The 14,144-nt window shown below is 44.2% G+C and overlaps 1 long non-coding RNA gene across 1 annotated transcript in view; it reads right to left on the bottom strand.

Annotated features, from left to right (window-relative positions):
• Nucleotides 1-402: 402 nt before the first annotated feature.
• LOC307216869 overlaps nt 403-14,144 on the bottom strand; it is a 67,494-nt gene continuing 53,752 nt past the window's right edge. Inside the window, exon 3 of the long non-coding RNA XR_013839354.1 lies at nt 403-575. This is a non-coding gene — a long non-coding RNA (uncharacterized lncRNA). The remainder of the gene's footprint in view (nt 576-14,144) is intronic.

Genomic DNA, 14,144 nt, shown 5'->3' with positions numbered 1-14,144 from the left:
CGAATTGACTCAAATTGGTATTTGTTCTTATTCAACAAAAACTAAAAACCCAGGGTCAGATGATGAGCATATTAGCCCTGCTTTGCTTCTACAGCTTACCTGAAAGGTCTTATATTTGGTTCCTTTGGATTGGCAGGACTCCCCAGGCCTAACCACCCACCACAGATGTTTATCCAGTCTGCTTTCATTCAGATTAGCTGATGTCCTCCTTTTCAAGATAACTCACTGCGAACCTTATGTTGGATTATGAAAAATGCAGCTGAGACGAAATATACCTTTGAAAGCAAGTGGGGAGGAACTCGGTGATCACAACAATCAAGTGTAAAGGCACAGCTGCTTTTATTCATGAGTGTTAATAAGTTGAGAAAACAGGCAGAGGTGGAAGGCAAGCTATGAGATCACAGGAGCGTGACTATGCTGAGACATCTCAAGAGCTCTTGATAGGAATTAGGAGGATGCTGACTCCCAGCAGTCCTGTATCCTGAGGTGGTTTGGAGGATACATCTTCTTGCCCTACCTCTTCAATCAAAAGCTGAGGATCCTTTCTCCTCCTGGTTTTCTGATGGAGTGTTGCTCTAAAATTAGGAGACAAAATGCAGCTGTCAGAACAAAGAGCTCAAGCGATGATGGATGGGCACCAAGATGACTCTGGCTGCTCGTTATCCCCTGCCCTGCCTTGGCGCTCGACAAGGGGATGATGCAGTGGATTGCTACGAGCCACGGAGGCGGATACCAGGGAGAGAGACAACAGGAGCAACACACACTGGTCGAAAACGTTTGCTTGACAATCTAAACAGAGGAATTCACTTTTAAATTGTCCAAGTCCTGAGGGGGACAGGGGATCAGGCAGTGTTTGCATGGGAGGCACTCTGCACAAGAGGTAACTCAGAAAGGTTCCAAAGCATTTGGCAAAAATCCTTAGATCTTTATGCAGAGCAGACACTAATGTCCTGCTCCAAACTTCTTTGCACAGGTCTGTTTTTGAAACGGCACATCGTTCCAGTGGGTGAGCTAAGATTAACCTGTGTCCTGGCACCTTTGTGGTTGCTGGATGGATAGAATTGCAATACAAAATTTCTGCTTTGACTGGCAAAGCAGCCAGCCTAGTACTTTTCTACATACACTTGAAGTCATACACACATAATAACTATGTGTGATGTTTATTTTAGCTTACTTTGAGCCTTGGAGATGTGCTGTGGCTGGATTTGGTTAAAATAAGGATAGGCGTTTTTGTGCCTTAGGTCCAGTATGGTGCAAATAGTTGCAGAATGTAGACTCTCGCTGTTGGAAGGATAGCACAAAGCTCTAGATTGCAACTTTATTCTAGATAACAAACAGGAACTTTCATTTTTTCGTTCTGGCCTCCAAAAAAGTGCTATTCTTTCCCCAGTGCACCAACGGAGAGTTCTTTTGGTGTCTAAGCATGAATAGTATTTCCCCCACCCCACCACAAGGCAAGATCTTCCCCCAGACAGAAGAGTTATGTTGTGCAGTCCTCATTGCTGTTGAACCCAATAAACATTCATACTATATGCATCAAAACAGGTGCCTTTGCTTGCAGTTAGTCATTTCTCAAGGTTGCCTTCCAGCATATGAGTTCACATTTTGATAAAGATTTGAGCAGAATAATCTCCAACTGTGTATGTCATATACCTACAACATGAATGGTTGCTTCTTTCGTCAAGTACAGTACTGACAGGCTAAATTCTCAAGACAAATGGACAGGTGCAAAAAGGTGCAAGGGAGAAACTGTGATTCAGGTGTTACAGTTCTGATAAACTGGTCAATGCCCCCTTCCTAGATGGTCCAAGAAATAACAACAACAACAACAACAACAACAACAACAACAACAACAACACAACTTTTAGGAATATAAAACACTTCAGGTTACAGACTCTGCTAACCCAGAAATAGTGCTTCAGGTTAAGAACTTTGCTTCAGGATGAGAACAGAAATTATGCTCCAGCGGCGCGGCAGTAGCAGGAGGCCCCATTAGCTAAAGTGGTGCTTCAGGTTAAGAACAGTTTCAGGTTAAGAACGGACCTCCGGAACAAATTAAGTACTTAACCTGAGGTATCACTGTATAAACATTATTCACTTCATCCACTTCAGTATTACACCTAATAAAGCCATTGTTTTTTGATGTCTCATATTGAAAAGAAATCGAAAATCAGAAGAATCTAGAAGATCTTGGGAAAATATTCTCTTAAAATGGGTTGTGTCTTGAAAGTGGCATTACTACCTCTGTTCTCTGTGACTGCAGAAGCATAGAATCAGAAGCCATGTGTATTTCAGATATTTCTAGGAAATCCTTAGCAATTATTTGGTTCCTTGAGCCCATCTGCAAGAAGCAATGTCTTCAAAGAAGAAATGGGTGCCATAGGGAGCAAGAGTAGGCCCATATTTTCAATCTGCCCGCTTTTCAAATAAGAGGAGCAATGCCCCTATGCCCTGGTGTGACAACTGAAGGGCATTCTGTGCTCTATTACTCTGCACTCTGCAATAAGGCTGGGCTACCTTGCTGGCAGTGTCCCAACCTAGCCTGCCTTGTTGATTATTACTAACTGAGTGGCAGCACAGCAGGAGATCTGTGCAGCAGGAAAGTTTGTCTCTTGAGCTATCAAACATCTCATGTGTGGAAGTCCTGGCATCCTGGACACCTTCCAGATTGGGAAATTACCTTCTGCCTCCCTGACTACCCCCTGCAGTTTAAATGGGAAACAGTCTTCTCCCTTCTGCCTCTTCCAATTGCTCCAGAGGGTTTTTGTGAACTGTAAAACAGCTGCCGTCAGAGGTGGGAAAGGCAATGAGTTGCTGGGGCCATAGGACTGACTTAGTGAAGACTTAGATGACTGGCACCTGTTGACTTGTCAACACCATTCCCCATAACGCCTTGGCACAGGATGCCTTCCAGGGCTAATATTGACCTGGTCTGGCAAATGCATTCAGATCTGCTGGGATCAGGGCGTACAGACCAATGTTCAGTCATATTAGATGTGCAGAGTAAATGGGTTGTCTTCTGTCCTCTGTTTCGTTATAACAGTTTCAGCTTTCAAGCAAAATTGCCTCCTCAGTAGAGCAGAAAAAATATGGCAAATATCATATTCATGTTGGATAAGAACTGAGGGAGCAGGATGGTAGGTTTTAATGTCCTGCTCAATGTTATGTCAACAAAATCACTGCTGAATATTACCAGTGCAGACTTAGTGCATGTTTACACAGAAGTAAGTCGCACTATACGGTCCACAATGTTCACTGGTGCTTACGCCCTAGTAAATGGGCTTAGGATTTCAGCCTCACTGTTGACCACTGGAAACCCAGGATCTTGAAAACTGGAGAAGATGCAGTGAAGAGCTACAAGCATGAATTAGTGGATGGAGGACAAGCACGACCAAGAGATGCTAAAAAATATTGACCTGTTTATCACTAAAAATATGATGAGATTGTTGAAGTGTCTTCCCAATAGATCTTTGCTTGAGTTTTCTGCTGTGTTCCCTGATAGGTAAGAGGGTGGAAATTAAATGGTGGCTCATACCCAACCATTGCACTCTTAGAATGACTTCCTGGAGTGCAATGGAACTTCTGGGTTTCCCCTGAACCTTCCAGAGAAGATATGGGGGAAAGAACAGGGCTTGGGGGGAAGAGACATTATGTTGGACTTGTGGAAGTTGTTCTGTGTGTGCAATGATTTAGTTGGGTGCAACCCAATGTGTGGGAATAAAAATTAAAACAAAAGCATATCTTTTATGCATATCTTTAAGTGATTGGGCACTCAGATGATATTCCCAGTTGAATTCTTAAACAATTTGCATAACCCGAAGAGTGACTCTGGCAAGAATGTTCCTTACTTGTGTTAAAATTTGGTTTTAATGGTCTGGTTTTGTTATAACTGGGGGAAAGTTAATTTGGCTAGTGCTATGTCGACTCTGGGGTCACGCTACAATTTCTCAGAGACTCATTTTGATGTTCAAATGAGGTGCTATGCTACTTTGCAGGCATGGGAAAGGAACTGCAGAGACTGGGCTGCTGTAGTATCATTTTTTGGTGGCAATGCACATGGGAATGTTTACTCAGAGGTATGACCCACAGTATTCAGTGATGTTCACGCCCAAGTAAATGCATGTAGGATTTCAGCTTAAGAAGAGGATCAACAATTCTTCAGTGTCTACGCAGAAGGGGTAAAAAAAGAGTTCTTTCATTATCCAGTGAGTAAATGAGTTCCAATCAATGGGGCCCTCAATTTAAACCACATGAACTTGTTGGAATATACAATCTAGGTTCCTTCATCTTTTTTTGTAAACCAGAAAAAGTATCTGTATTGGAGTAAATTATTGGGAGTTATTGGTTTGTTGTCTGTGTTTTAGCTATTTATTTGTGCTTTGGTCTTGTGTTTTTATCTTGTGAACCACCCAGAGTTCTTTTGATGAAGGGCAGTATATAAATCTAATAAAATAAAATAAAAACAAATAACATTAAGAAAAAAGACTGTAAAGTATTTAAAACATTATACACCTTCCACTGCCAGTAGTTTAGTGATGGTCAGAAATTTGCAGTCTCTGGCCCTCTTTGATGCACTTATCCTCACTGATTTTGAGCCCATTTATATTATAAAAGCCAGAATGACTAATGTTAAGCTACTGGAAAATTTTGTAATGGAAATTAAACCTTCTGCCAACATTTTCCAACATCCGAATGACAGATTTGAGCTGAATGTTGCGTAGAGGAGAGGAACAGAAGAAACCTACTGTTGATACTATAGGGGTCCGGCAAACAGCCTTGAATCTTTGGGAGCTTCCAGAACATCACTATTTTAAGGTGGGATTCAGTTACAACCTTGGCAAATTCAGGCTGTGTAATGATAGTTGATCAGGAAGTCTGGCACAACAATCCTGCTTCCCCAAAAGATCAGACTTTCTGCAATAAGGAACATGATGGGGGACTTCACTGGATTGTGTGGGGTGGCACTTGCTTTCTCCAGTCCACCTGGATTTACAGATGGGGCTGTACCACTACCTGAGCTATGATGATGCCTCTGGGACTCCCCTGCATTTTTCATCTGTAGCACAAGGTGTGTCAGAGAACCCAGGTGAGTCTTTACTGTCTCCCTTGGGATTATGAATACTGATATATTGATTGACTGGGGTGGGGGTGGGGGGAATGGACAATGCATGTGACTCTGTTGCACCAGAGGGTATGAACCTAATTCAAATTATAAGACATTTGGCCCACAAGGCCAATCCTGTTAAGGAAAGGTTCCCTACTCCTGTGTTAGAGGTTTTTTTAACAGATGCTAGATGGCATAGGAGCCAACTCCAAGGGGCCAAGGTCCCTTAGGTGCCCCCAATAAAATATTTAAGGAGGCCACCCCCCTCAAGTTGATTCTTCGTAGTGGCAACCGCCCTGTGGAACGCCCTCCCACCAGATGTCAAAGAGAAAAACAACTGCCAGACTTTTAGAAGACATCTGTTTAGGGAAGCTTTTAATGTTTGACAGACTATTTTATTTTAATATTTTGTTGGAAGCTGCCCAGAGTGGCTGGGGAAACCCAGCCAGATGGGCGGGGTATAAATAATAAATTATTATTATATTATTCAAATGGTGTTCATGTGCTGCATCTTGTGATTGATTATGTAGGGCAGGGCTTTATTGTTGCCCCCCCCCCCAATATTTTATTCAATATTGGCAAGTTGGCAACCCTGCTGCATGGCCGGTCGTAGCAGCAGATAGCTGGCATTGGCCAGAGAGTTGGACCAGATAACCTTTGAAAGTTGGAGCACCATGGGTGCGTAAGTAATCAAGGGGTCTGTTAAACATGGCAGGTTTGATGTGGTAGGGTACCCTTTTCTTAGCAATAGGAACAAAAGTTAGAAACTTAATTGGCCTCCAAACAAGGAAGGAGGGGATATTTGTACTTTTGAACACAAGGTTGCTGCTGCTCTCATTGCGTATGTACCTGGCCATACTCAATGCCTCCATACCTTCTTGAGTTTATTATCTGTTATTTGTTGAAAAACCAATAAAAATATTTCATGGGGGGAAATAATCATGGGGTATTCCCTCTCCCTCTCCCCAGCACATCTATGCCCCTTTTGGAGGCACAAAGTTTGGGGATCACAAGCCAAGGCATCCAGCACAGGAGGAACCTCTTTCATAGCCAATCATTGCTGAGATGGTGACTATGTAGGAATTAGGTTCTTTCCATGCTATCAAGAGCAAGCAAGCTACAAGCCAAAATGAATAAGCCTTTCCACTACATAGAGAATTGTGCTCTTGTCTCCCCTGTGCTGGCAGAACAATGCAGCCACCAGCCTGACATTCCGCTATGACACGTAAGCCAAAATGGAAAGGCAGACCATTGACTGGGAGTGATTTGTGGGTGATGTGTATTCTAAAACAAGAGAGAGCACATTGTCTGGTTTTATTGAAGTTATATTTGGGGTAGAGTAAGAAATAAAAAGGGGAATGTGGGTGGCGCTGTGGTCTAAACCACAAAGCCTAGGTAGGGCTTGCTGATCTGAAGGTCAGCAGTTTGAATGCCCACGACGGGGTGAGCTCCTGTTGTTTGGTCCCAGCTCCTGCCCACCTAGCAGTTCGAAAGCACATCAAGTGCAAGTAGATAAATTGGGACCGCTCTGGCGGGTAGGTAAACGGCGTTTCCGTGCACTGCTCTGGTTTGCCAGAAGCAGCTTAGTCATGCTGGCCACATGACGCAGAGGTCTGTGGACAAACACCGGCTCCCTCAGCCAGTAAAGTGAGATGAGCACCGCAACCCCAGAGTCGTCCACGACTGGACCTAATGGTCAGGGTACCTTTACCTTTAAGAAGAAAAAAAATCATGATTGGTTTACTACTACTACTACTACTACTACTAAAAACATTTTTATGATCAATAAAAATGCAACCACAACAACCACTTTCTAAAACCAAAAACAAAATACAACCGGCGCTTTAAAACTAAGCAAATTACAAACCTAGTAGTAGCAAGAATTTTAAAAAAAACAAACAAACCGTGCAGTAAAACTAGCAACAGCGGATCTAGATGTTACACATGAAAAGCCTGGTGAGATAAAAGTTTCTTAGATTTCTAGCAAAAGACACAGGAAGATCAAGGGTGATCTGGAATGGCATCACCAACACAGAGAAGCCCCTGTCTCTTGTGCTCCCTCACCAAATCTCCTTGCACTTAGAGCAAGGCTTCTGACATTGATCTTCATTTCTGGGCAGACCAGTGGGATAAGTGGTCCCCAGTAGTAGTGACTGGTGGTCAGTGGACCTGGCAGGGTTGCTAGTGAATCATGGGACCCTGGCCAATGAAGTCACAGGGATGTGGACCATTGTCGTTTTCTCCCCATCCTCCTCCCTTGCAAAGATGCTGTGGAAACTTTAACAAATGCTTAGCACCTTAAGTGTCTTATTGTGGTTCAGAAGGGGTCCCTGCTGCCAAGTGGTGGCTGGAAGGGCAGAGGTCAGAGAGGCCAACAGTAAGTGGAGGAAGAGCCAGCTAATTCTACATTTGTCTCTATCTTCTTCCCTGTTGAGTAGTACAAGGGCAATACTGACATGAAGCAGAAGGAAGCTGACAGCCAGTGGCACACTTTGGACTGGATGCAAGTAAGATGGCAGGCAGGTGGCAGCTGGAGGCAGGCCGAGACTGGTGGGGCAATGGACCAGTCTCCACCACATCCAGACTGAAAGTAACCGAAGCATGAATGACTGAAGCCAAGTCCACTTTCTCCAGGTAAGCCAAAGCTTGTAAAAGGCACTCCTCCTAGCAACTGAGGTCATCTGAGCATCTAGAGAAAGTGATGGATCATTGAATACTCTGGAGCTTAAATACCACCTACCTGAAGAGCAGTGCAACCTCATCCAGGTTGAACCACCTCACCTAGATCAGCAGTGTTCTTGACTCACAGTTCCTCTGTTTTGTCTGGATTTATCTGCAGTTTCGTAAGCTCCATATTCTACTCCTGAACTGACCTCAGATTGCTTGCCTTGAAAACAGAGAAAACTTCATTTCGCTTCTTCCTCCTCAAGAATTGTACTTCCTCTGCATACTGTCAGGTTATACTCTATCTTCTCTCAACGAATCATCACAGACAGATGAGGATCAGTGCAGATGTCAAACACAGCTCTGGCACAGCCTCTGTGTTTGGATTTGCTCCCTTCTCCCTGTTCTTCTTCCCTCTCTCCCTCTGCTGCAGGATGACACTCATCCATCATCAGCATTTTAAATACAAGCATATCACTGAGTTTCTCATCCCCCTTCCCCCTCCCCCTGCTCATTGCAGGGCTTGGCCTCACTCAACCGCCTCCTCACTTTCCACTGCCTGCTGAAGTTGTGTAATCCTCTATTTGGTTTAGTTCCATATGACTTCCTTGTGCATGGATGAAAGAATCCAATGGGAGACGAGTAGATTACACTAAATAATAACAGGCGGTTTGCTCTAATAATTTTCATAATGGCACAGGCATACACACAGACTCACATGCATTTATTCATAAATACGCATCCATCCAACAGTTACAAGCACCAGATGTAAAACTGGAGCAGACCCATAGAAAACAGTAAACCATTGTGTTTTTTACTGGCAGGCGGCGAATCTTAAGAAATTGATCACTATAAATACGTATGTATTCAGATTATCAGATCACTATTTTCCAAAGGTAGCCCATTCCATTCCTTGTCTTGTTCATCTTCACAGCAATCCTGTTTAAAAGTACACAATTTGCCAAGGGAAAAATGAGTCATATGACACCACACATTTAAAGCACATGGATTCTCCCCCAATAATCCAGGGAGCTGTAGTTTGTGAAGGGTTTGGGAATTGTAGCTCTGTAAGGGGTAACCTACAATTCCCAGGATTCCTTGGGGGGGAGCCATGTGTGGCGGGGATGTGGCATTAGCAACAGCAGCTTGCCCATGTTCAGCCTATGAATTCATGGCTGAAGTGGGACCAGTCTAGCACTTCAGCCACTGAATCGCTCTAGTCTAGTGAATTCTGGTCTGCATATCAGAACATGAGCACTTAGGCTAGTTCTAATTATGAAGGATCATAGCTTGGTGGTAGAGCACATACATTGCAATCAGAATGCCCCAGGTTCAATCCTCAGCATCTCTAGGTGAGGATAGGAAAGATTTCAGTCTGAGATCCTGGATATTGTTTCCAGTCAGTGCCAGTGAAGACTTGATGGACCAGTAATCTGGCTCAGCATCAGGCAGATTCCTATGTTCCTGTGACCTGAGCCCATTGGAATGGACTCCCAGGTTCTAATCTCAGTCAAACTAGGGGTAAGCAAAGAGGAAAAACCAACTGAAACTGTTTGGTTTACACTAGGAGCAATTTTTGGCTGTGGTTCTACCATATATTTAGTGGCTGTTGATGTTTTTGGGTGATGCCATGACCTCTTGCTAGTGCAACAAAAGTTTATGATAATGACAACTTGGAACAATCAGACTAAGAGAACCTGAGACACAGACTTTAATCTGCTACAAGCTATGCTAGGTCTAGACCCATTGATCTAAAAGGGACCTGACACCCAGATTCTGTTCTCCAACACACCAGGCCTCGTTTTAGAGTGACCTCCCTTTTGAAAGCTCTAGTCCTGGATCTCAGATTCCAAATCCTCATTACACCAGGTGTAAATCCAAAATAACTCCACTGACTCCTTTGGAATCACCCTGGATTTATGAGGGGTGAAACCGAGCTTGCTATCTGTCCTGACTGATTTACGGGTGTAACTGATCTCTGAAATCCTGGCCCAGTATCTTTCCTAGCTGCATATGGAGAATGGCAGACGAAGAGAGGGTTGTTTCGGAAAGTTGGAGCAGAATGCCAGGGACAAGTCATGTCATTGCCTCACTATCCATTTACCAAGGGAGCAGCATTTTGTTGAGCTCCATCAATATTTCATCTCGTCAAATAACTGCGGCTCCATGTCAAAGGAGTTCTTCAGAAAATAAATGGCAGGGGCTGAGGGAAAGAAAGGGAAATGGACATCTCTTATCCAGGAATCTCTTCCCCATAACCTTTCTAGCCTCGCTACCCATATCACTTGTTGGAGGGGAATTCTCCCTTCCTTGAAATAGCTTGATACTTGTTAAAAGAAAAAAAAGAAACCTTGCTGTGGTGGTGGTGGGGACATACTAGATTTTATCATCAAAGCAAAATGAGCTGGGGCACAGCCTCTGTTGCACACATGACTCCTAACTTCTGATATGTCATGCATGGCTGCTCAGATTTAAACAGAGTGGCTTATTTTAGCTGCAGTTTATCTTCTCTGCGTGCCCTGTTCAAGAGAAAAGGGAGGGAGAGGGTTATTTAAAGGGAAGCCCCTGAAGTGGCAGACCTGAACACTACTAATTATAGAAAGCAGAAGGTGCATTGAAGCTAAAGGAGGGAAACTGTTTTTCTCAGCTAGTGGTCGGGATTGGCATTCTGCGTAGGCAGTGCCTCATTTAAGCTACATGGGGCCTAATGGAAAAGGAGAGGATTGGCCATGTTGGGATAGAAGTCAGGCCTATGGAGAATCATCCTTAACCGCTGGCAGGATGGCAGATCCATGGAGGGCCTGAGGCCTTGGGCTGAGGAGAGCCAGTCAGTTATGTAAATTGAAGCTAATGAAATCCAACCCAGGTGGCATCATTAATTAGAGTAAATCAGCCTGTGTTGCCCTGGTGCCAAAAGACGGAAGAGATAGTGGGGAGAGTGGGCGGGGGGTGGGCACGGGACAGGAGGACTGAAGAGAAAAGCTTCAAGGAAGCCTGTGTGCCAGCATGCCGTGAGCCTACGGGTATCCATTCAAAATTTAATAGACGTGGTGGTTGTTTCAGGGAATTCTATGGAGCTGCTTTCCGGAAATAAAGGGTGCCCATTACATTTTATGAAACACTGATGTTCTAAAATATAGGACATCTCTTAAAACAAGGGACATCAGGCAACTCAACAGGGGTTGGATTGGGGAGATGCCAGCATTAGGTTCATCCAAGGCCTGGATAGGAGTAGAGGGGGCAGAATGAAGGGCTTTGATAGGCCAAAGGGAAGGGAAGTAGAGCACTCAGCTTGGCCAAGACTGTTCAGCAGCTCTGCTGAAGCCTTGGTAGGCGAGGACGAGGGGGCAGTGGAGGGCATGGGCAAGTCCCTGTTTGCCTCTGAAGCTCACTGGATGGCCTGGGCAAGATGTTATCATTCACCGACAGGTCGCTTTGAGACTAAAAAGCTAACATAAATCAGAAATGCCTGGGTGTTTTTTTTAAGGGGAGAAAGATAAATCGATGAAATTGTTGCACAGTCATAGATCTGGAAAGAAGCTATTTTAATTTCAGCAGACATGTGAGTTTTGTGTCATTTTGGAAAATAAGTTTTTATTTTACGGTTTAGTATTCTTTTTATTTTGAATGACATATGAGGGGGAAACATATTTTTTTCAGAGTTTAGGGCCTCTAATGTTCTTAATCTAGCCCAGTTGATTAAGCATTGACACACAGCTGATGCAAAAGGAACCCTCAGCACAGATACTATGCAGTGGCTGCGCATCAGTGATGAGCCACTATGAAAGAAGCTGGTGGACATGCACCTATAGAGCTATAGTTCTTCAAGAGGTTTCTCCATCTTGTTTTTGCTCTTCATAGTTTTTTCCCCAAAATTAAGGCTGTCATACATTCGGATTTTCCAAGACTTTTTTTTAAAAAAACACACTAAAAAAACCCCACAACTCAGCTATTTCAGTGGTTTCCTAAACCCTATCGAAATGAGAATCCATGAGCTATAGGCTTCGCCTGCTAATGTCCATAATAGCCACTAGAGGCTCTGGTGGTAAATGCCAAACTGAAGATAGATTCTAGTTTCTCCAAGACAGATGGAGAAAATGGTGGTGGCCGCATCTACAGAGGTGGGTGAAGAAGACCAGACTCTTTTTCTCCTGGTATGCTACAGAGCTGGTAGCCATTTGCTCCCTCCCTCCCTCCTGTGTTCCCACAGCTTTTACATATCTCCAGTCTTCCTTGTTTTACTCTCAGGACTATTATATGTCACTTACTTTGAAGAAATGTCCTTATTTCAGAACCCTCGAGCTCCACGGAGACTCATAAAGCAAATACCCCCTCTCACACAGAGCACCAAAAGTGTCTTATGTTTGGGGGATTTCTGCCTGCTAAATCTCGCTTGCTCTCCTCCCTCTCCGCCCACCCAATGCGGTTGGATAGGCTTGCATATGCTGACACTGGCCAAACAGATGGAGGGGGGAGCTAATGTGTGTGTACATCAGCTGCATCCAGCCCAGACGCTGATCTATAAACTAATCCCACCCTGATCTATAGCCTAATTCACCTAAAACACAATTACAATCTGGAGGAGAAAAATATTGATTTCAAAATTGCTTTGCAGCTGGTGGAATGGAATGGAGGGTGGGGGCACAGAATGGCAGGGGAAAGGGAACGACAGGCAAACAGCAAAGACCCAGGAGACTGCAAACGTTCTGGATGAAGAACAAATTTGTGAGGTAGAGCCATGGCTGTCTAGCCTAAGGAACAACGAGGAGAGTAAGATGGGTGTTGTTTCCTCAGGAATCAACAGCTGGAGGTCCCTGGGCCAAATCTGGTCATTGTGTGTGGAGGGAATGAGAGACTCATCATGAGAGCACCAGATGGATCAATGAACCCCTTTTCCAGCTATGGTCCAAGTTGGCCAAGGACAAATAGTTATAGCTTGGTGTGATGATGAGCTGGAAGCAACAATGCTTCCGAGTACCAGTTGCTGGAAATCACAGGAGGGGAGAGTGTTCTTGTGCTTATGTTCTTCTCCCCTGTTTCCCACAGGCACCTGGTTGTTCTCTGTGAGGAAAGGATGCTGGGCTAGAGGGGACCTGAGCCTGTTCCAGCAGGCTATTCTTAAATTCTTACAAGAGGAGGCTGCCAATAAGAAGAGAAGAACTGCAGTGAGTTGCGATCAAAAGGTAGAGTGGCAGTTCATGCAGATGGAGGCTCAGCTGGTTGCTTTGAAGGCAGGGACTTCGGGAGGATGACTCTCGTACATTCTGGAGATCCGTCAGTTGGTAGAGCATGTGACTCTTATTCTCAGGGTCGTGGGTTCAAGCCCCATGTTGGGTGACAGTTTCCTGCACTGCAGGAGATTAGACTAGATTATCATTGTGGCCCCTTCCAACTCTATGATTCAGAGGGAGGGGGCGTTGCTAAATCTGGGATGCATCTATTGCAGCGCCAAATTCTACTCATTGCAAGCAGACCAAGTAGCCATTTTTTACTCATTCTGATAATTTGCTTGGGGCCTTGGTAAAGGTCATTATTTCACTATGTCCCCCTGATACACAGCCCCAGATCTGAATCATGTGCAAAGGAACGTAACAAAGGTGCCAAGAGATACAACAGAGCCAACCTATGCTTTAAAGTGAGAAGCAGAACTGAGGTCAGACTGAGACAAATCATGGGTCTGACTTATTTAATCACTCCAAATTTGATTGTTTAAATCAGGAATAGGCAAACTCCAGCCCTCCAGATGTTTGGGACTACAATTCTCATCATCCCTAGCTAACAGGACCAGTGGTCAGGGATGATGGGAATTGTAATCCCAAACATCTGGAGGGCCAGAGTATGCCTATGCCTGGTTTAAAACCATGCAACATTCATCTTCACACAGTGCAACTTTGTGTACATTTTTCTATGAATGAAGTTCCAAATTGTTCGATTGAGCTTCCTCCTTAGTTCAGTACTGCAGCCTTAGACTCTTGCTCGTTCCTCTGTAAGACTACATCAGCTATAACTTTACCTGGTATATATGGAGGGTGCTGTGATGACACATATATTTATAAATTCCCCATTTCCCCATAGATTTTCTTCACGTTTGTGTGGCTCAATGGATCTCACCAAGACCAAAAAACAAACAAAAATGGGAATGCATGTATACTAACATTTACAGTAATGAGGCTTGCCTTAAATTGGAGAAGTAGGCTTAGGTTTTAGTACTGCCATAGTCTTCCACAGTTGTACCACCAGGGGCACAGGAGATCCCCAAATGCAGCCAGTCTGGCTTACTACAGGTTGAAAGAAATGAAGTAAAGACCATCTAAAGAGCGCAGCACACACAAACACATACACTATTGCAGGACAGCTGCATGGAGCATAATATCCC

This window comes from Podarcis cretensis, assembly GCF_951804945.1.
Source record: "Podarcis cretensis genome assembly, chromosome: 5".
NCBI lineage: Eukaryota > Metazoa > Chordata > Lepidosauria > Squamata > Lacertidae > Podarcis > Podarcis cretensis.
This window is presented reverse-complemented; position numbering and strand designations above follow the sequence as displayed.